General features: G+C 38.9%; 1 protein-coding gene and 1 long non-coding RNA gene across 7 annotated transcripts in view; both read left to right on the top strand.

The window, feature by feature from the left end:
* Positions 1-23,103, top strand: part of antxr2a (ANTXR cell adhesion molecule 2a) — a 207,684-nt gene that overhangs the window by 86,423 nt on the left and 98,158 nt on the right. The gene's annotated exons all lie outside the window — the stretch shown is intronic.
* On the top strand, positions 1,968-7,294 carry LOC113033694 (uncharacterized). 3 transcript variants are annotated; one of them, XR_013900790.1, is made up of 4 exons: positions 1,968-2,209; positions 2,614-2,799; positions 6,189-6,283; positions 7,013-7,294. It is a non-coding gene; the product is annotated as an uncharacterized LOC113033694 (long non-coding RNA). The 3 variants fall into 3 exon arrangements; XR_013900791.1 differs by lacking the exon at positions 6,189-6,283; XR_003274057.2 differs by lacking the exons at positions 6,189-6,283; positions 7,013-7,294 and adding an exon at positions 3,804-5,174.

Genomic DNA, 23,103 nt, shown 5'->3' with positions numbered 1-23,103 from the left:
CCAAATGCTTGCTCATACAGGGTCATCTGATTTCTCTGTATTGTTCTATACCTTAGAATATAAAACATATCGGCACTGTATACATTGAACTAAATTGCAGAAATGTTTGGGGGGCACTTGGCAGAAGTCTGATTCAACAGAAGTCTACAGGAAAACAACGCTTCTGCTCCCTTCATGTCTGGGGTCTTATCGGATATAACATCATGTTAAGTTTACATTAGAGTCAGAAAGGACAATTAAACAGGAAATGTGATTGACAATTACGCCATGAGCCTGCAGTCTTACTGTTTTTGTACAGTCGACCCTACCCTCGGTCATTTAATTACAAAACTCCAAAATGGTGAGGGCATTTATTTCATATACAGTCAATTATTAGCTGTAAACCAGCCGATTGTTCCCAGGCGGACAAAATACATCCAAAAATGAGCTCTGGTGGCACGTTGGTTTTCAGTCAGGTCCCTCACGTAGCTTCACAAAAGATAAGGCTATCACAGTGGCTATGTCCATCTTTATTAAACATTCAGTGTCCTTTGGAAGTTCCTTGCTAATGCTAACAAGCTAAGTCAGCAAGTTAGCCAAGTTAGCTAACAGCATTTTTATTTAAATAGCCTGAGGCTCCAAAACGGACAAAATGTTAAAATAAAATCAGGTTTAAAAACAGGACTCCGTACACCAGTGGGTAATATCAAGTTGGTTTTGTCTATTTTTCTTATTTAAGTTCTATATGAGTTCTATAACTGAATTTCCCGGAGGAACCCACCCGAGGGATTAATAAAGTTCTAATCTAATCAGTCTATAGTCTGTGGTTTCAGAGTGTTTTGCATCATTTTGCATCATGTGTGAAAAAATGGTTTAAAAAAATACCATCTTGTATTTGACATAACATTTCAGTTGCCAAAATAGTTTAACACACATGCAGCCCTGTTAATGTTTAACTGTCTAATCAAAACAGGACTTAATGCATATCAACCCTTAAAGTATACTAGTACAAAAAACAAGTTCTAACTGTTAAATTCATTTAAATTAACATATGTACCATCTTTAAACAAAGATTAGTCGAGTAGAGGTCTACGAACTCTAAGTTCTTGTAAAGTGGTTCATGTTTATACATTAAAAGGCCATTTTAATTTAGTGTAGATACAGGAAATTTCTTTATAAAAGTCTTGAAGTAACAAACATTTTAATGCCATTTGCCATTTCATTGGCTACAGTTAAGAAAACCTTTCCATTTACCACTCAGGTGAAGTGACATGATAAGCAGGAGTTCCTGTGGAGTCTGCGTGTGCTTAGAGTGTGTGTTTAAAGTAAATCTCTATGATCAGTTTGCAAACGTGATAAATATTAAGCTAAGACTCTGGCAGTGGTGAGCGACATGACAAAAATCTTGTGTTGCTTTTTGAAATCGCTTGTGTGAAGTGTTTTTGAAGCTGTTCTAAAATGAGCAGATGGCCAACACATGCAAAAGGTTACGGATGCCATTTCTGTGCTTTGTTTCCCTCTCCAACCTATTTCTACTTATGCGGGGGAAAAAGCTCTTTTCACAGTAGCCGGCATTTGCACCTACATTTGGGCTGTGCTACGTGAAGCTCCTGCTAGGTATGAAATAATGATGGCATAATATGTGTGTTGAAGCTCCACGGGGGCATATGTTGAGTCAGGCGGCCAGGGAGAGATCACCTGTCCGGCCGGAGGGGTCGGCAGGCCGTCTGGAGCCTGATAATGATAAACCTCCAACATACTGGCTGTCAGCTCATGGCAGGTCTTCTTTGAGCAGAAGATCCACGCAGGCAGCCGCGGTCGCTTCTGCTCCACGTCTGAACCCATACTGACCCACTACCCGCACTGATGGATGGCCCTCTGAGCCAATCGCGTGGGGCTCTGGGAGCCTGGGCTGAACCGATGGGGGTGGAGCTGCAGCAGACCCGGGTCGAGTCACCTTGCCAGCAGCGCTCTGCGTTGCACTTTAATGAAGGCAGAGGGGAACATTGGCTGGAGGTGTTTGTATGTAATCATGTCACATTTCCAAAGAGGCATGAGCAGAAGAGGCAGCAGATCGCCTCTGACTTCTCCAGCAGATGTTTGGAAATGGTGCTAATGTAGTGGATTATGTCTGTGGGTGAGCAAGCAGTGAGAAGCTCTGATACTAATGAGAACTGAGTTAACTTTGGTGAAATGTGCTTTTGATTTCCTGCACAAAGAAATGCACGAGGTAAGCAGTGGTGGTGCTTCACTTTGCTATTTCTCTGTAGTCTGTTACGTCTGGGGTTTTTTACTCATATCACACATGCCTGCTTTGTAGAAGTGTGCTTAATTTCCTACATGATAAACAATAAATTATGCTCCAACACAACAACACATATGCAAGCAGACAGGTATAAAATGACTGAAGAGACCAAATGTGTTATGTGCTCTCCTTTAGCTTTTAGTCTTTTTTAGTGTTACTTTCTTTCTTGTATCTAGTATTCATCTATTAGTATCTGTTAGTTGTCCCTGTTTTATTCACTTCCTGTTTTTTCCCTTCTGTGTGCTCATCAGTGGATGATTTTCTCCACCTGTGTCTTGTTTCATAAGCCCTCTGAGTAAATACCCCTTTGTCTTCTGCTTGTCTTCTAGCGTCTCTCCTCTTTGCCCAGTTTCAAGGTCTGTGCTTTTTATTGTTTTATACTGAGCTTTTAGTAATCAGCGCTACATAAAAGGCACTTTTTGCCCCGTTCTTGTTCCTTCTACCTCCGAACTGATCTTGACGCTCCATAAGAGGAAAGATTGTGACCTGAATGTCTTCCATGTTTGGTAATCCAGGTAAGGAAATCAGAGTTGATTCCGTTCAAAGATCCAACAACCATTATTTGCAAAATGAAAACCATTATTGTGGATATGATTTGAAGTTAACAACTGAAAAGTGTTTACTGATGTCACAGATGCACCCATTATTTTCCCACAGACTTTTAGTGGGGTTTCCCCGGCTGGCCATTAGAAAGCTTCAGTTTGCAGATGTCAGAGCTCACATGGAGAAACTAAAAATAATCCCAGTTGACCAGTCAAAGGTTTTGTTGACTCCATTTGGTGTTAGTAATCGCCTGGAGTTGCACATTAAGTGCGTTATTGTGATACCTTCTGCATTTTACATTTCAACAGAAGTAGCTCTCTCTTATTTTGAATGGATCAAAATAGAAACTGTATGTGTATGAATGCAGGGAGCTCAAGAAAAATACAGTTATAGCACAGTGAAATGTTATCCTGCAGAGAGGTGTGTTGGCTGGATCTCACTCCTAGTGCGTTACAATCAACGTTTTATGGCAGTTTAACTGAATAAAACTTTGATGTGTCAGAAAAAGGTGGTTTAAACTTAGCGACCTGCAGTAGATTCAAAGTGTGAAGATGAAGCCTTCACAGTTTGGGACCTCTGTGGGGTACAGGCCATCCAAGACGTTTATGCTCCAAGCTCAGTGAAAAAATGTTTTGGGTCCAAAAGAGAAAAACCAAGGATTAACCTTCCGGTAGCTAAAACCAGCTTTTTGTACAGGCTACAGTATTAACAAGAGATTTCCAAAAATACCATCTGACTTCTTTAAGTGCATGTGTTTGGATCCTTTGTTGCTTATAAGAAGCCATTAGTTATGGTATTAATCACATGTATGTATTGTACATGTCATTAAAAGGGGCTGCAAAAATACCCATGAGCATCTCATCAAAACTAATATTAAATTTAAAAACACTGGTCTGAAACCCGACAAATCTGACATTGGTGTTTAAATAGTAGAGTTTTGCTGATGTTCTGTTTCTCCATTCTTCTCCCCCTGGAGATGAGGTCTGCTCGGAGCTCCCACTCCCAGCAGGCCCTAATCTAGGCCAGACTGCGGAAGGAGGGCAGATCTGAAACGCTGTTTACAACCTCAGCTGCTGCACTCGCTGGGCCGAACAAACACAGGCCTCCCACATGCCCGGTGCCACTTTTCTCCGTGGCTGGCATCGTTTAACATTACGATATTTTCCCGGTGTTTGCCCACGGATGATGAGGCTCTCATTGCTATGCATGTGCCAGATGAATCATAAACCTATACCATATGCCATCGCAATTTGCTGATGGGCCCAAGCTGTTTTGGTGGATATAAAATCCAGGGATTATGGAGGCTTGATCCTCAGTGAATGAGGGGAGAAAAGGACAGGGAGATGGTGAGAGTGAAGGGGAGAAAGGTGGAGGCTGGTGCTCGCTCCCCGCTTTCCTATTGGTCCACTGCAGAAAAGGTAGTAGGCAGGGCTGCTGATTGATACCTCTCAAACTGTGTAATTTAGCAAAGTCTGCGAGGTATTAGCTAAACCTCGCAGTTTGTAAATGCAAACAAACAATTTCATGTGCACACAGACAACAACATGTTTGTCACCTTGTCCCCAGTGTCATATGGTGGTAATTGAAGTAGCTGTCAAAAACAAAGGGACAAAAGCCTTCAGGGAATTACTGTTGTTGTCATTCTCCTCCCAGAAAGTGAGAGTATTACATGTGCGTCTATCATCCTCTTTGTTAGCACTAAAGCTCATATTTTAGAAAGAAAAAAACTGTTTGTTGACAGAAGGTGAGGTATTCCACTCTGCAGCAAGATGAGTTTGATTGTTAACCAAAAACAGGAGTTAAGAGCTTAGTTTGCATCAGTGAGAGTGGATGTTTTTGTTTTTCCTCCCGCAGTACCTGAACACCTTTCTCTAAAGTATCTCGTTCCAAGCTGAGGGGGTTCCCATGCACTGCTATAGCAACATAACATCTCCAGCATTAGAAATATGGAGCGGGTGCTCAGTGTATACAGTAAATAAAAGCATAATAGTGTTTTACATTCAAATCTAATATTTTACTTTTTTATTTCATTCCTCTTTCTATGGTTTTCATATAATATCAGCCACAAGTCTAGTCTGAGAACGTAAAAACACATTAAGGACAAAAGCAGTTGTCTTCTTATTGGACTATGACATTTCATTATGTGTTTCCCTGATTGTATTTTTAAATGAATTAGTTTAATCTGGAAATGTTGAGATTTAGAGAAGTGGACTAACAGTTAACTGTAAATCTGGATTATATTAATGAAGGTAGGATATGGGTACACAAGAAGAAGGGAGGATGAGTGGTGCTGTTTTCACTTTGTTTCATGGTGGTAAAACCCAATAAAGGTATTTGGAGTACTGTGGCACGTGTAAATTTGTCTCTGTTCATCTGTTGAAAGATTTTGTTTACTCGATATTAGCACAACTATGTGTGCAATGATTAAATCTTGCAGGTGTGCAGTTAAAATAAGAAAATTATGGTCATTTCTAAAGATGGGTTTGATATTTCATAAAGGGTACTAAAAGTATTGTGGGAAAATAGTCATATGGCCTTTTTTGTTTTCTATGTGCAACCCCCCAAGATGGTCTTTACAGTAAATTTACCAGCATATATACGGAGAGAAGATTAGTATTTAGTGTTTGAAAAAACTTCATCGGATATAGAAATGCTTTATCAGTCGTTCACAAGATGATTTTTCATTTCTTACTGCAACACTTAAAATATTGAATTCATTTTGTAACAGTTTAGTAATTTATGGTACAGAAACTTTTTTTCTCCAGTACATTAGTGGGTGGCAGTGGTTTGCACCATCACCTAACAACAAGGAAGATGGCAGATTTGAACCTGTCGATCGGCCTCTGCCTTTCTGTTTTGTGTTTTTTCCATCTCTTAAGTTGGTTTTATACAGGTGCTCCAGCTCCCACAGAACAAAAACCAGTTGCTCGTTAGTTCAATTGGCTGTAAGTGTGAATGTGAATTTGAGTTTCACCCGAATCAATCACACAGGCTAATTCGTAAGAAAATTTTAAATGACACGAGCACTGTCACTATAAATAAAATGAGTAAACCAGATCTACTTGTCATATTTAATCTCTTTTTGCATATAAGAGATATCCTGTGTTAGTGAAAGTCAGACACTTCCTGTGTGTTCCTCTGCCACTGTTGTGTACATCCTGAATACTTTGTTAAACTGTACAGTGATGTTGCAGCTTGCACATATTGCAGACAAATTAATACTTCAATCAGAAGGCAAGAGCCGGCCTACTCTAGAGTGGTTTCTCACCCCGGTGTGAAAGGTCAAAAAACAAACCGATAAACAAGTAAAGAGGCTTAACTCATTTCCAGGTTTTGATTAATATCAATATTTGGCTTACAGACAAAGAATTCATGTCACGCTACAGACAGTGGAGGAAGAGGATTATGTCTCACAGCAACATTCGAGCAGTTTTAATAGGGAAAAAAAAGAAAACGGTACAGTCCAACTTTCTATTTAACTTTACTGCACTTTTAAAGGTCACCTGAACTTAAACCTTTGGTACCTTCAGAGGTTTAATGTATCATTTCTTAAGTAATTGCACAATAGACTCGGGAGCACCAGCAGAGAGAGACCGCACTAACCACCATAACTCAAACTAACAGCATGTATAAGCGATTACCTCTTACTTTTTAATTGAGTGGGTTCAGAGAAGCTCTAACTTCCAAGTTTTACGAGTCAGGGGTCTTTTAACGCCTCGGCCACAGTAATTTGATAATCATTTTCATTTGGTAGAATGCTGGCGATCAATCTGATGGATGACTTCATCAATCCTTATAACGGAGTCGTATAGGCCGCAGAGTCTGAGTGTAAGTCGAGAGGCCATGAATCGTCCCTTTATGAATCACATCCCAACTAAAACTTGATTAGTGAGCTATTGCAGCAGGGAAATACAGCCGCACTTGATATTCATTAAGATAAGGCGTTACTGCCAGCGTTACATGGTTTGTGACAATAAATTTCCCATTTGCATGAAAATGGGCTCCGAAATTTAAATGGCAAAAATACAGTCTAGCTCATTGTGGCACCGTTTGGCAGTGAGGAGTGGAATAATTTATTCATGAGGTTGGCAGGATGTTGTGTGCTACCATCTGAAGTGTGTGGTGAAGAGTGCTGATACTTTGTTGATCTTTCCTAAGTGAATTTTACTTTGTTTTTTTTTGCAGCATGTATTATTTATTTTTTTTAGCATGTATGGTGGAATCCATGTAATTCCAGGATTTTTCCTCCAAATCCACCAAAAGCACCTCAGATCAACACGGTGAAGTCAAACAACATGACGGCTGACCAACGGACTGAGCCGAAAACAAGTCACATCGCTGATCCCAGTTTTATTATGTACATGTGTATATAATAATTCCCTACCTACGTTGGCCTGCCTTTGTTTTGTTTCAGCCTAAAGTCTTCAAACAATTGGTGAATAAATCATATTTTTTCCATCCTATTAATAACTGAGATTATCCTCCTGATTATCCTGTTTTGCACTCCAGCCTCAGCAGACCAGATCAGGTCGAAATAGTTACTGCGGACTTTGATAGACATCTGTGTCAAGGTAAACACAACAATAGGGTGGGTTTTTGTTTTTTGGGGGGGGGGGGGGGGGGGTTTGTGGGGTGGGGGGGGGGCACTTTGGTGTTTTGGCCACTCAGCTCAAAAGCACAGATTATAATAGGAAAGATAAGATGAGGAAAGAAAATATTAAAGAGAAAAAACAACTTTCGATTTTAATTTTCTTCCCTTTCTGTTGCTTTCAAATTTTTTTGGAAAAATTATTCATCCACACCGATCATTATTGAAATTCATTTTAGCCTCATATTTGGTCAAAAGGTGATTCAATTCTCAATGTAATTGTATTTATATAGCACCCAATCTCTCTCTCTCTCACACACACACACACACACACACACACACACACACACACACACCACCCCTTGTCCTGTATGTTAACAAATATTAACGATTACATTTAATAACAAAGCCTAACTTTAGGGGTAAAAATAGAAAGAAACAAACCTATTTTGTAACATATAAAAAAAGATGTTGACTCACAATCAAATTTAAAAATAATACTTTCAAGAAAAAATAAATGTTTTGACTGTTTTTTTTAAGTTTTTACTGATGTTCATGACACTTGGAGGCACCATAGAGCCCACAGGTTGCTTCCTCTTTATCCCATATTAAGTTTCACCTTTATAGTTGTTTTTGGTATAGCCCCCCCAAAATTGTGAAATTTGTAAAAAGCAATGGTTTTAGTTCATAAAAACATTAAGTGAGACACAAATATCACTAAACCAACACCATGTGAGTTGCTGACACTGCAGCAGGTTTGGTTAAATGGCAGGCTTTTCACCCTGTGAGAGAGAACGTGTGCACTAATCATCAATCAAAATATGTATCATAAAACAGAGCCATTATTTCGTCATCCATCTATCCATGGATGGATAGATGATGGTCTCCATGACAGCCCGGGTCATAGAGGCAGCAGTCTAAGCAGAGATGGCCACACCTCCCTTGCTGCAGCCACCTTCTCCAGCTTCTCCAGCTGTTCTGACAGCACAATGACTCATTTCCAAGCAACCAAGAAGCTTTATCTCTGCAGCATGTCCCAGGTCATGCCTGGGGTTTTCTTTATGTTGGATATGCTAAAACACCTCACCTACCAGGTGTCCAGGAGGCGTCCTGGTAAGATGCCTAAACTACCTGAACTGGCTTCTTTCAATGTGGAGGAGTAACAGCTCTACAGGAACATAGTCTGACCAGTAAATTGACAGAACTCCTCCTTGAACTCTCATCCACCGTTTTCAGCTTCTTTAGTCTTGGCCACAAATTCCCGAGTGCAAGTTGGAGGTCGTTGCTAGATGAAGGCAAACTGAGAAACATTTCGTTATCATAAACAAACATGTAACACAGGATAAAATGTCATATATGCAGATTGTATCAGAACTATTTATCAGCTTTTTTCAAGTAATTGTTTAAACATTTACCTATTAAGTTACTACTTATTAATAACTCAAATAACTGCCACAGTGTAGCAGATGATGGACAGAGTATGGCTGTGGAAATACCTCAAAATACATACTGTCCCTAAAATCAGAATCACGTTTACATTTTTGTTTGTGTAATTACTGTAAATGTGTTTGCAGTTTGTTTCTCATTCACACTCACTCACACACCAAAGGTGGCAGAGCTGCCATGCGAGGCGCCTTCGGCATGTGTCTGTGCCAGGGATCAGATAATAGACGACCCGCTTTGCCATCTGAGTCACCGCCACCCAGGCAATATTTTAACAACCAAGAATTTAGTGGAGTTAATGAAAGAGCTTTAGAGACTGCTGTTTCTGTGCCTATAATGGATGAACTTTCCATAGTTATTGCAATATTCTGATTTAAAGCAATCTGCACCAGCAAAAATAATTCCTGAACCCTCCGTGTATCGCTCTCACTATTATCGCCTCTTCCTCATTGACTTGCACTTCTCCCAAATCCTGTTCGGACAGTTGGCTGGAACAGCCTCCATCATCTCGCTCGCCTGGACGGATGAAAGTGAATGATGTTAAAATGAAGTGAGAGTGGCCCCTGGGGGCCTGTGTGGCTCTGCCGTGAAGAAATCTAGCTCCAGCTCAAGATTTCCTTGACATGTCCTCACCTGAGCAAGGCCTTGGGCGAAGGTTGGCCTCATCTACAACCCTGCGCTGCCTCCTTCTAATACCCCCCTTCTTTAAAGAAACACAGTCACTGATATCAGCCTTTCAGTCCAGGCTAGAAAACCTGTCAAGCTGTGACACCATCAGCGTCATCCAGTCTCATCTATTCTTTGTTTTGAAGCTAATGGTAACTGTCAGCACTGTAACAGCAGTAAACGGCAAGAAAAGATGACACCAGGTATTGTTTTCAGGTGCCATGTGTAACATTTCAAAAACATCACATTGAGTTTTAGTCTTTGGTTTCACTATACGATTTTTTTTTTCCACACATTTTATATATTTTGGATTTTTTTTTTTGTACATGTGGCGCTCTGTTGTTTACAAATTTCCACTTTATTAGTAGCAAATGTCTCTATTACATTTAAAATAGGGTCATGTGTTTGGAGCAAAGACTGTATAAAAAAGATGGGCACGGCCCTTCTTAAGTCAGCTATTGGTTTGTGGACTCTTGAAGAATAAGTAACACTAAAAAAAAAGAATAAGGACAGCGAGGTGGCACAGTGGTAAATTGAGGCCTCTCAGCAAGGTCTTGAGTTCGACTCCACCTTCTGCCGTGGCCTGTCTGTGTGGAGTTTGTATGTTCTCATGTTCTGTGGGTTCTCTCCAGGTGCTGCGCCTTTCTCCCACAGTCCAAAGGCATGCATTTAGTGCGATTTGGTTAATTGGTGATTCTGATTGCCCATCGGTGCGAATTGTTGTCTGTCTCTATGTGATAGCCCAGTGACAGACTCATGACCTTTCCAGGGTGCCCCAAACATCCCCCACCCCTGCAACCCTGATAAGCAGAAGAGAATGGATGGAAAATAAAGTAAAAAACCATCCATTAGATCGCATTATGCTTGCTAATTAGTCATAACTAATAATAATAATAACAATAATAGCATTTCACTCACCTAAACCAAAAAGCAAAGGAGACTGGCACAATGAGGTGACTCACTTAAGTTTGCAGATTGTCCCAAAAGGTTGATTCTGTTCATCTGGACGTAGCGTTTGATCGATGATTGAGCATGCATCAAGACATCTTGCAGATAGCTGCCTGTACTGGCACCAACCTATGGCTACACCTTCAATCAGGCATAACTTTAATCAATTTCATACAGAAAGAGAGATGAATGTGTGTGCACTAGGGGAAGTTCTCTCCCATGAAAAATAGCATATACTAAATAGCGCGTACTGAATGTCTGGCAAATAAATATTATCCAGTACTGTACAAACTGTCTCACATACCTCACTTTCCATAATAAAAAAGTCTTCAAACACTTAAAGGGCCAGCTTATATAAAAAAAACCCTCTGCCCTGTATGGCAGATAAAAATTAGAATATTAGGTACCGATGTCAAAATCTCAGTAAAGTTGAATGTTTTCATATTGTTTTATTTTTTCTCTAAGAAAAACCACGTCGAACCAGCTTTGTGCCTGTGCTTGGTTATGATGGTAAACATTCAGTCTTTATTCAGTGTATAATGCATCGCTGCTTTTTTTTACACATGCCAGGTCTCTGCGTCACTGCTACATAAAGTTTACCTTTGCAACCTTCTCTGTTGCAGTTCCAACAGTTTCCAGCTGTTTACTCCAAACAGCTGCTTTCAATGTGCTGTTTGGAGGCATTTTCATACAGACCTTGGACATGGAATAATTTTCAGGAAGCCCTTAAACACTTTGCTCTAAATATGTACTGCTGGATGTAAAAGTGTAATGAGGACTGTGGTAATGTGTGGCATGATTATTTTCTTGAGAGGACAGTAGTGTTGTTTTGTTGTGGCTATTTGTAGATCCTGTATTTTGTGTTGTATTTGCTGTACTTTTTTAATACTTTGACATAGTATGGCTTCTCCTTTGGCTAGCCCTTGTAACGTGATTTGATCTCAGTGGGACTTCCTGGTTAAATAAAGGGAAATAACATGGCAGTCTTTTGGGACTGACTCACTGAAATTCTTTTTTTTTTCACCGTGTCACTGCTGCTGTTCTGCTTCTAGAAAAACTTCGAGAAAAACTGCTCTATTGTTAAATAGCAGCTCGAGTATTTACGATGTCATTAATTCTCACTGTCGTGGCAGCATGGACATATCTAGACCTGTAGCAAGTTTATTTACTTGGCACTTATTAAGACCTAGATTACCTGCAGTGGTGTACTTGCACTTGCGTTTCTCTAAAAGTTAAACAATGGCATAAAGTTAAAAGTTTTAGATAAACGGTGTTTATTACTGTCCATATGTGAGTTAGTGCAGCATTACATCATTGCTGCTACAAAGTCCCCTCTTTGTGTCTTCTTACATATTTGATTTGTCAGATCAGTGCACTGATAATGAATTGCATGTCAGTAAAAATCTTTGCTCGGTTTGACGTCCATGTCTTTGTCTGTCTAAGAATCTGCCTCAAAGTCCTCACTGTGTCACAGTCCATTTAAAATAAATGAAGAGGAGGCTTTTTTGTATAATGTTGTTGCAGATGAGGGTTTGTGTTAATGCAGGTAAGTCAGTGTGCAGAGCTTCCAAACCACAACAGTTATACGATTATTCCAACTTTCTGTAGAAATAAATACAGCTAATCAAAAGTTTCCACATTTACTTACATGTTTCGCCTGCTTCCACAGAGATCTGTGCAGAGATCTAGACCTACATCATTTAAATGCATTTATTACCTGAGTGTCACATGTCAGAATATGTTTGATTCCATATAAAACAGCACTGTGCATTTACTGAATTTGCTGCTAACACACATATCCTTCCTCAAAGGGCTTTAGCCAGTGGGATCAGTGAAAAACCCATGGTCTTGATTACATTAGAAATCTGTCTCTTCAGAGAATTCAGTCAATGCTGTATAAAGATCCGATGTGTCCCTCAGGGTTTTATCCAACAACAATAATCAGTATGAGAGAGCACATATGTATTTTCATTTGTACTGTATGTACTACATAATCCTGTATATTTTATTTGTCTGGAGTTACTGCTGTAATCTCCAATAGCGTGACCAAACTTACGTGACCTCCAAACTTACACTGGGGGGATCATTGGCTGGCGGGTCGCTGATGTTATTATGTGGACCAAATGAAAATCTGTTGGGGAATTTTCTGACATATTACACAGCTTAACTCTTAGAGTTCTTAAGGCAGAGCGGAAGTCACGGCAGGATGGCCCTACAGCTTATCCTGTTTCCAGCTATCCTGTAAAAAAAGACACGTATTAAAGACCTTCCTTTAGAGAAAATCAGATGAGATTAAAATATGTAGAGCATGTCTTTTCTATAGGGAACTGAAGAGGAGCAATTTGTGAGTTTCAGTCACGTGCTATTATACTGCATGAAATGATTAAATGTTATTATAAATACAATTTAGCACTATGTAACATCACTACATCCTCCAAATATCCCCATAAAGTTTTCTGTGACTGAAAATATTAACTTCACAAAGGGATCATTTAAAGCGGGCGGCTCTTGTTTTGGCATATTAGTTTTGCTGGATGAATCAAACTAGCATCTACAATTATTCAAATACACCTTCAGATGAACAACAGCATATAGAATATTTCACTGTGTTGTTATTTATTAAACACAAACTAAACTAAAATTCAGAAGCAGTGTGGGGAAAAACAAAATAGCCACGAGCTTGTAGATCCATGTTTAGCGGTAAGAACTTGGACATACCGTACTTTTCGGACCATAAGGCGCACTGGATTATAAGGCGCATTACGCGAAACAATTGTCCCTAACCACCAGAAACCCCCACGTTAACTTTTACCGAGTGGAAAAAAGTTAGCGTTCATCCTCTACCTTCACTGTGCTAATGTTATGCTAACATAGCTGTGTCGCTAGCAATCAAGTAGCACACCATTATATACCAGCCCAACTTCAGTAACCCTACAAACGTCACTGCTGTTTAGTTTTCTGTCTTCATTTATGTTGGAAGTGATAGCAGAGCTGTACGTTTGAATTTTTTCAGAAATCTCTCAGTCAGAACATGCTATATCACGTTTAGGTGGAAACTAGCGAGCTAACTTCCTGCTAACTTCTAACTCTGTTAAATTTAATAAATTCTTTTTTCATGGATGCCTGGATATTAAACTTACCTGGTAAAGCAGCAATACTGATCATTTTATTACAGATGAAAGAATTTAGTCAGTTTATAACTCTCAGTGATGCCGCAGTGTTCATTTGACTTTGGGACCTGAAGTAGATGGCGTTTTGGACCCAGATTACTCCGCGAGGCTCCTGACTACGGCAGCCGTAATGCTCTGACAATCCATCAAGAGGTGTGTACCACATAAAATCGGTTCGAGGTCAATAAGCACAACCAGAATTCCTACATAAGGCGCACTGTCGATTTTTGAGAAAATGAAAGGATTTTAAGTGCGCCTTATAGTGCGGAAAATACAGTATTCATTTTCTGTGTTACTTTATCAGTCCCTCAGTGTGGAGAATTTTTGGCCCAATCTTTACAATGTTGCTTCAGTTCATTGAGGTTTGTGGGCTTGCGTTCATGCACAGCTCTTTTAATTCGGTCAGGTTAAGGTCTGAATTTTTTTCCGGCCATTCTGTTGTAGTTTTCCTGCTGTGCTTGGGATCATTGTCCTGTTTACCCATTGAGCTGAGCTTCAGCTGTTGGACAGATGGTCTCAGATTTGACTCTAGGATACTTTGGTGTACAGAGGTCGGGTCAGTGACTGCAGGTGCCCAGGTCATGTGGCTCCAAAACAAGCCTAAACAATTTCCCCTCCACCATCGTGGTGACAGTTGGTATGACAGCTAATCGATTCTCATTGGATTCTAATTGGTTCCGCTTTGAGAATCATGTTATTGTTGGATTATTACACATCTTACACAGAACATTCTGTAAAATGACTTGCAATGCATTTCTCATAAGTACTAGTTAACAATATTTAACAGTCCCACACACCAACACAAATCCCCATCCTAATGAGGACACGCATACACTCTTTGTCTTAGTATTTAGGTAGAAACACCAAGCTGGGAGCTCAAAGCAAATATGAAAACCAAAGAGACTTTAGAGTCGCTGTGGTGACTGCTTTACTGTAAAACCAGTTCTCCATTCCCATCCCTGGTTCAGGAGGCTTTCTCCTGGCAACCTTTGCAAACATAAGCCTTACTTATTAGTCTGTTTCTTACTGTACTTTCATGAACTTTAACATTAAACATGCAAGCTAGCTGCATTCATTAAATGTGTGTGTACAACATATAGGCACACATGCTATGTGTTAAGTAAGTAAATAATAAAATACTGGAATTATGAACGTCTTGCATGATTTGCACCATCCAGCAGGCCATAGTATTTGTCAGATAAATAATAGATACAGATGCATAGATACAGTAACAGATCTATTTACATAATTTCCTTAGAGATTATTCAAGTATTCTGATTCTGATATAATTCAAATGTGATGTTAATGCACATTAAAGACAAAGTGGGCAGAGGAAAAAGACAAAGACCTCTTTGGGTTGAAAATGAGTAGATGTGCCTTCAAACACAGTGTAAGTCATCATGAGCCACAGTTATATGTGTGCATTGGTTCATATGTTCCCACATTTCAGCTGCTGATGGTGATTTGGGGGGAGAAACTGTGGGATAACTGTCGTCTTTGCCATTCCTGAATTTTCCCATGTAATCCTATTCATTCTGTTAAAACGTTTCTGCTGTTGTGTCTGTGCACTGATGCCAGTGAACGCCTCGTGCTTAATTGTGAGATTCATATGATTTAAACCAACATTAGAAAACATCTTAACCGGTTTGACTTCATGACCATGACCCTCCCATAAATGGAGCTGAGACAATAAAACAGTTTATTTCATAATCAGTATTTTTCATGTCAGATCAACACACATTTGAGGCTCTGGAGAATATAATTTGTGTATTTGACACTAAAATACTTTAATTCATGATAAGGGAACATGTCACCCACTACAACAGTGTGAATGCTTGTTGTGTATCTGACTACAATAAAAATCGAAGGCACAAGCTTTACCGCAGCCTTACCGGGCTGTGACAGACACTCGGCAGTTCCTTCTCTGACACACTCGTTTTTTGTTTCAATCGTGGAAATGGGACTTCTTAGGACTAGGAACAGCCCTTGTCTTTTAATTACGACACACACTCAAATTAGCTCCTATTGATGCTGTTGGCTAAAACAAGTTAAAAAGTAATACGCATTAAAAGCGTGTCTAAATTTTCGTGCATCAAAAACTCGTGTATCTCTTGTATACATAATTATAGGAAGCCTCGGGGAGAGATAAGATTGAATTCTCTATCAATCAAAAGTCAGAACTGCATGTTAGTTCAATTTCCATAAATATTAATTTCTAAATACTGTTAAATTATTTGTATAGCACATTAATTCTAAATTAATTGAAAAAAGGAATCTTTGTGAATTGCATAAATGTGTGAACTACATGCAGATAATTAAGTACATAAATATAAAATGAAAAGTTTAGATCAAACACCTCAAGCTCCTGTTATATGATCCCACAGCCATTTCCTGTCTTTAAGGCTATGCACATTAATTATAAACCTCACTCAGAGACCCAGTATTAACACAGCGTGTCATTAATAAGGAAGCGAGAGTGACATGTGAAGGTCTCACATTGTGACTAATTGAAAAGGCATCAATCATCAAGGGCCATTTTACTTGCCTCAGCACCTGCTACTGTATGGAGGAGGTCACACTTTGAACAGGATTCAGACAACTTAATCTAGACAAATTAACACGGCGGACTGTGCCAGTAGGATGTCTGCCATGTCCCTGATCTCATCCTGCTCTTTCACACAGAGTTTTATCTCATGGGATCAGGTCCATCTTGGTCCCTGCACCCCTGAGGACATTTCTGAAGATTGTAAAATTCCTTTTTTAATTTTTTTCAAAGTGTAGCATGCAGATATTCTACTAAAACTACAATCCCAACAGCTCCAAAAGTTGAAATGCTGTGCAAAAATTAAATAGAACAATCACTGAAAACCTGTATTTAGCTTAAAGAGAAACATGTCTTCATGTATGCTCAATCATCCAGGTAAGGAAATCCCAGAGAGTTGATTCTATTCATCTGGATGAAACGTTTTCAGTGTGAGAAACACATCATCACTCATCCAAGTGACTTCTTCAGTCTGACCCAGTCCGTCCCTAAAATAATACAGAGAAAACCACAACAATCAGATGAACCCCTATGAACAAGGGCTTTGGTGACAGTGGGAAGGAAAAACTCCCTTTTAAAGGGAAGAAACCTCCAGCAGAGCCAAGCTTAGGGAGAGGCAGCCATCTGCCACAGCTGGTTAAGGGTGAGTGGAAGAAGACTGGACTAAAACACACACTATGGAAGAGAGCCAGAGATTAATCATGACTAATGATTAAATGCAGAACGTTGTATGAACACATAGTGAGTGAAAAAGCAAAGTGAAGAAGAAACACTTCATGGGAAGCCCCCGCAGCCTAGACCTGTTGCAGTGTAAAGGAGGAAAATTAAAGTTAGACGTCATCCAGGTCTTTATGTTTTTAAGACATTCCTGCAGTTTAACTAATTGGTGTGTGTTATCTGCTTTCACTGATAGATAAAGGTGCTGTCATCTGCATAGCAGTGAAAATGTATACGATGTCTCCTAATGATGCTGCCTAAGGGAAGCATGTATAATGTAAACAGAATTGGTCCTAGCACTGAACCCTGTGGAACTCCATAATTAATCTTAATGTGTGAAGAGGACTCTCCATTTATATGAACAATTGGACCTTGTCAGATAGCTACAATGATACAAACCACAACCACCAGCAGTATCAAACGCTGCACTGAGGTCTAGCAGGACAAGCACAGAGATGAGTCCACTGTCAGAGGCCATAAGAAGATCATTTGTAACCTTCACCAAAGCTGTTTCTGTGCTGTGATGAGCTCTGAAACCTGACTGAAACTCTTCAAATAAGCCATTCCTCCGCAGATGATCAGTTATCTGTTTGACAACTACTCTTTCGAGATTTTTTGAGATAAAAGGAAGGTTAGAGATTGGCCTATAATTAATCAAGACAACTAGATTTTTAATCTTTGTAAGTTCAAGGCTTTTATGTAGTTCTTTAACTACTATCAGTTTAAAGGCCTGTGGTACATAGCCGATTATTAGAGATAGGTTGACCATATTTAAGATTGAAGCATTAATTAATGGCAGGACTTCTTTGAGCAGTCTTGTAGGAATTGGGTCTAAAAACATGTTGCTGGTTTGGAGGAAGTAATTACTGAAGTTAACTCAGAAAGATCAACTGAAGAAAAAGAAAAAATGGTACTGAAAGTAGCTGTAGATAATGTTACGTACGTGATGTGGTGTGAGTCATTTTTTTCTCCAATGATTAAAATTTTATCTGTGAAGAAATTGATCAAGTCAGTCAGACTAGTTAACATTAAAGGAATGGTTGGGTCAACAGTGATCTGACTGTTTGTCAGCCTGGCTACAGTGCTGAAGAGAAACCTAGGGTTGCTCTGATTTTCTTCAATCAGTGATGAATAGTAAGATGTCTGTGTAATTGTAACTGCTATTATGAAGAGGGAACCCATTTAAAGAGCATAAAACTTTTTCTACCAGGCTGCAAATGTACTTATCTCACTGAAGAGACCCATTACTGTCTTAAAAGTTTCAAAAGCAACATGTTTTCTTATTCAGGATTTCAGCTGCCCAATCGTTCAATAGCCTCTGTTGTCATATTCTCTGTGTCAAAGCGAGTCAATTTTTTTCCTGTGTTACGGCCTAACAGGCCCTCCTATCATAAGTATACTTTAAAATCAGATAAGATGAGATCAATTTATTTCAGATTTCCATAACAGGATCTAACATAAACATAGTTTTGTCTTTGCATGGAGTTTTAAGTGTGAGCACAGACTCCAGAAGTGTTCCTGAGCTCGTGCACTGATTTCCACTACAGATTCACATCTGCTTTTTAATGCAGTTCTGCATGATCACAGATCACAGCCAAATAACGGTTTGGGGCCTTGTCCCTTGAGTGCAGAGATTTCTCTGGATTCACTCAATCTTTTAACGATATTATGCTTGTAGATTATGAAATCCACAAAAACGTGAGTCTTAAATTATTAAACCATTTGCTCAAGCGGTCTCTCACAGAGTGATGAACCCCTCCCGCAGCTAAAATCTCAGTCTTACTGTGAAGCTCTTTTAATATCAAATCATGTTACCAGCAAATCATTTGCACTTTTGGAATTAAGCAAGACTTTAAAGTGGGAGTTTTCAGCTCTAACTTACTTGAGAATATTTAATTTCTTCTAAAAGTTGAACATATTATGGTCTTTGTCTGTGAAGCAGGCAAGTTTGCATCCAGCATTCATAGTTAATCTCCTTTTCACTGACAGTGTTGTTTAACTGGCCTTGAGGGACTTTATCATCTTTACAAGCAATAAGCAAGCGCTCAGATCAGATTCTGGTTCAGGAAAAAATAAGAAATGAAAGACAGTGTATGAAATATAGACAGTGTTTGCACTGCAGTGAGGGGATGAATTAAACTAAACAAGTAAATTCATAACAATTGAATTTGGTATATAGGATATTTTAACTTCTTTTATTCTATACTGCTTTGTAGTTGAAGGTAGACTTCATGCCACTGATTTGTGCCACAGTGGATGTATTTGCAGAACTATATACTTTTGTACATAAAATAATTTAGCTTTATTTATCCTACTACACCGCAAGACCGCATTCTAATGATTCTGCTGATTCTAATGAAGATGAAGATGCAGTGGATTGTATTACATACTAGAAATCACCGCTAAAACGTCTGCTTCAAAACAAACTTTCAGATGGGATAGCAGAAGGAAAACATTTCTGCCACCAGATATTCAGCTCACTTGATTTCTTCACAATTTAATATGCCAAATAAATCCTCTTTCATAAGTCTTTGAAGCTTTATTCCTGTGACTGATCTGCTTTTTCTGTTTTATAGCAGCCAAATGACAAACACATTAAAAGAGGAACAAAGGGAGAAAAGAAGTCACTGAGCAAATATGCATTTTCCTTATCTAATGGCGATTTAGATTATATCACTAGATAATCCTTATGCATTTTATTAAATTATATTTATTGTTTGTCTCAGTCAACGTTCATGTACTGTGCAATGGATGCAATGAGTACAATCCACACTAAAACAGGAGAATTGCATGCAGGAACCTCTGATCTTGGAATGACCGTGAACTACAGAGAAGTTCTGGGAAATGAGAGAGGTAGCAGCTCTGGAGACGGGATGAGAGATCATCAATAACCCACCGCCCTGCACTCACTTCAGTGTTTTCCTTTCTACACTTGTCATGTATTTTTCATCCCCGTGTCCCATCGGCTCAGGATAGGTCACTCCTGAGCGGCGCTCCTCAGCAGCTCCAGCTGAACAGATGTTGGGAATGGCAGATGAACACAACTTAGGACCCACATATGCTGCACAATCAGGAGTGTGGAGTGATTTATTCATAGAAGTGAATAATGTAAACACACTTTTTAGTGAGCGGCAGTCTGCTTTGGGTGTGTGTGATTCGGTTCAATTTAAGACAAACTGATGTTAACGTCACAGGAAATAACAATCATGTCTCATGTCGGGGAAAACTGCACAGATGTGGAGAAATGAGGTTTCTCTGAGATCGCTGAGATCTTACAGCTTCCTAACCTCTATTTTATATATGTTTATATAAGATCTTATATGTAATTATACGTTTAGGGCGCTTTGACTGTTGTGAATTGAAGGTATACAAATAAAACTGGATCCTGCAACAAGTGTGACATGATTTAGCCGTCATGATCTTTGGTCTATTACTGGATTTTTAGCCTTTTTAGAAGATGTTTAAGATAAGATGTGTTCTGCTTGGTTTTTATCATTCTTAGTTTCTTTATGTTACGTTGAGGGTTTGCCAGCTGGGTGGTGACTTTCTTTGTGGCATTCACATATTCTGCCCATGCAAGGTGGGTTCTTTTTATGTACTCCAGCATCCTCCCACAGTCCAAAGACATGCTGTTAGTTTAGCTGGCGATTTTAAATTGGATTCTAAATTGTGAATGTGAGCGTCAGTGTTTGTCTGTGTTAGCCCCGCGACAAGCTGGCGACCTGTCCAGGCTGAACCCTGCGTCTTGGCCTATGACAGCTGCAACCCTGAAGTGTATAAGCAGTTAAGACGGATGGATGTTTGATTTCATTTTACATCCCTGTACTTTTAAATTTAGTATCTCTTATTGCTGAGTTCTTATGTACTGTGTTTTAAGTCGTATTTTTGACACTGATGCTACTGTGGGAGGTTTTTTATCCATGTTTTTGTATTTTGGTTTTGCCATTTTTATCTCTCAGTGTTTCCTGTTGCTCTCTCCGTTTTGTATTTCTCTGTTCGGATGCATCAATTTATTCATCTTTCAGCATATTTTTTGTGTTTTCGTTTAAATAAATTTGCAAGAAGTTTCTTTTTCACCTTCTATGGCATGTATTATGAGGTATTGTGTGTATAGATTTTCGAATGAAAATGAATTTAGTCCATTTTGGAATAAGGCTGTAACATGACGAAATGTTAAACCAGCAATGTGAACACTCTCCTGATGGCTGTATATGACACCCCGGGAAGGATATAGTATATCTTCATTTAAGTATATCTTATACTGAGATATTCAGTTTACTAGCAGATTAGAAAAATGTCAGAAAATACTGTAATTACAAAAGTTTATTTAAGCGAGGCAGACCTTACTGTAAAGGGAATGCCAGCATTCCTGCACGGTTAATTCGAGCTCCCATCTTCAGATGCCTGTGAGAAAGGATCGGATATCTCAGTGGAGCCACTGGAGGCACCGAATGAGTTAATTACCTGCCTCCCATCCGGTGAGTTAGATTGTGCTGTTGAATGGTGAATTAGATATCTAAAATGACCAGTGCGATTGTCATGACAGCTCTCTGTAAGAATCATTTCATCTGCCTACATTACTTTGGAAGACGTGATTAATGAAGCGCAGCGTCCTTCACATTTTTCACCCACTCTCCCTCTCATTCCCAGATATACTGATCTGCTGACATTTACTTAAGTTTGGGCTAATGTATTAATTCCAAAGATAATTATTCAATATACTTTTGTCACTGTTGATATAGCTCAGTGTCACCCTGCGTGCTCTCCTCTGAGAGTTTCTATATGACTTTGCCAGATGGGAAGCGGGCTGCTGCAGAAATCTCGTTCTATGAAAAAGGCCATATGTGAGAAGGAGCACAGAGAGAAAAACAGACGTGAGGAACATGGTTTCTACAACAGAGGCAGACAGAGTACAGCTGATTTATTTCTGATGCACCAGGCAGTGATGGAGATCATAGATTAGGCTAACCAATCCCTGACATATGAACATTCACCATGCAGTCAAAAAATTGGTTTAAAACCAGTAGTAAACAAATAATAACAACACTAAGTCTTCATTAGTTACTATGTAGCTATAAAGATGCATGTAGCCACCATAAAATAACCCACTGGTTTCTGAACTGCTGTTTTAAAGGCTTGCATTTCACATCAATAATATTTCCGATGTTTTGGCAGATTTGATCATTTCCCAGTTATCAGTCTTGTTCTCGTCACCAGAAGGCTCAGATGGTGATTATCATTCATTCTAATCGTGGATAAATGGAGAGTGTACTGCCTTAGCTATGACTGGGCAGTCAGTTAAACTCCTTCCCACATCAAGACTCTGATAACAAGATTCCCGGTTCACAGGTTTAATGACACAGGGAGAGGTGAAACTGCAACATACAGTACAAGGCATAATCACGTTTACTTATTCACCATGTAAATATATAATGATGAAAATATATAACCTGTTTTTTTAATACAAGCCAACATATAATATTCATATGAATTACTTCCCTTTTTAACTCAAATACAAATATTAAATTATGATTCTAACAACTTTTGCTGTGATGAATTCCTGTAATTTGTTTGTAATTGCCCTTTAACTAACTCCATGAGCGATTGCTAGCGTAAATTGTAGGAGATTGTTTTTAACATTAAACTTGCAGAAAAATCGCCTTCAAAGAAAATGATCCTTACATGCACATAAAACATAAAACACGTCTGTACATACACACAATTCTACCAAAGGCATAGGATGTATGTGGATGCCGCTGAATTTAACTAGCTAAGGCCACCATGCTGCACAAGCCTTCTCCTCAATTCACAGACTACTTCCTTTTTACATTCCAACATCATGTCCTATTACAGGCGACACTGACAACGGTCCCCAACCTTTAAGGTGTCGTGGATAAGTACAACAAAATAAAATAATACGACAAAAACTGTGGTACTTTGTAAATATAATAATAAACGCAAATTCACTCTGTATCTGTGTAACTTTATTAGATAGATAGATAGATAGATAGATAGATAGATAGATAGATAGATAGATAGATAGATAGATAGATAGATAGATAGATAGAACTTTATTAATCCCTCGGGTGGGATATATATGTATATATATATATATATATATATATATATATATATATATATATATATATATATATATATATATATATATATATATATATATATATATATATATATGTATGTA

The sequence above is a fragment of the Astatotilapia calliptera genome, chromosome 12 (genome assembly GCF_964374335.1).
Source record: "Astatotilapia calliptera chromosome 12, fAstCal68.1, whole genome shotgun sequence".
Taxonomy (NCBI): Eukaryota; Metazoa; Chordata; class Actinopteri; order Cichliformes; family Cichlidae; genus Astatotilapia; species Astatotilapia calliptera.
The sequence above is the reverse complement of the archived record's forward strand: the minus strand, read 5'-3'. Positions and strand labels throughout refer to the sequence as shown.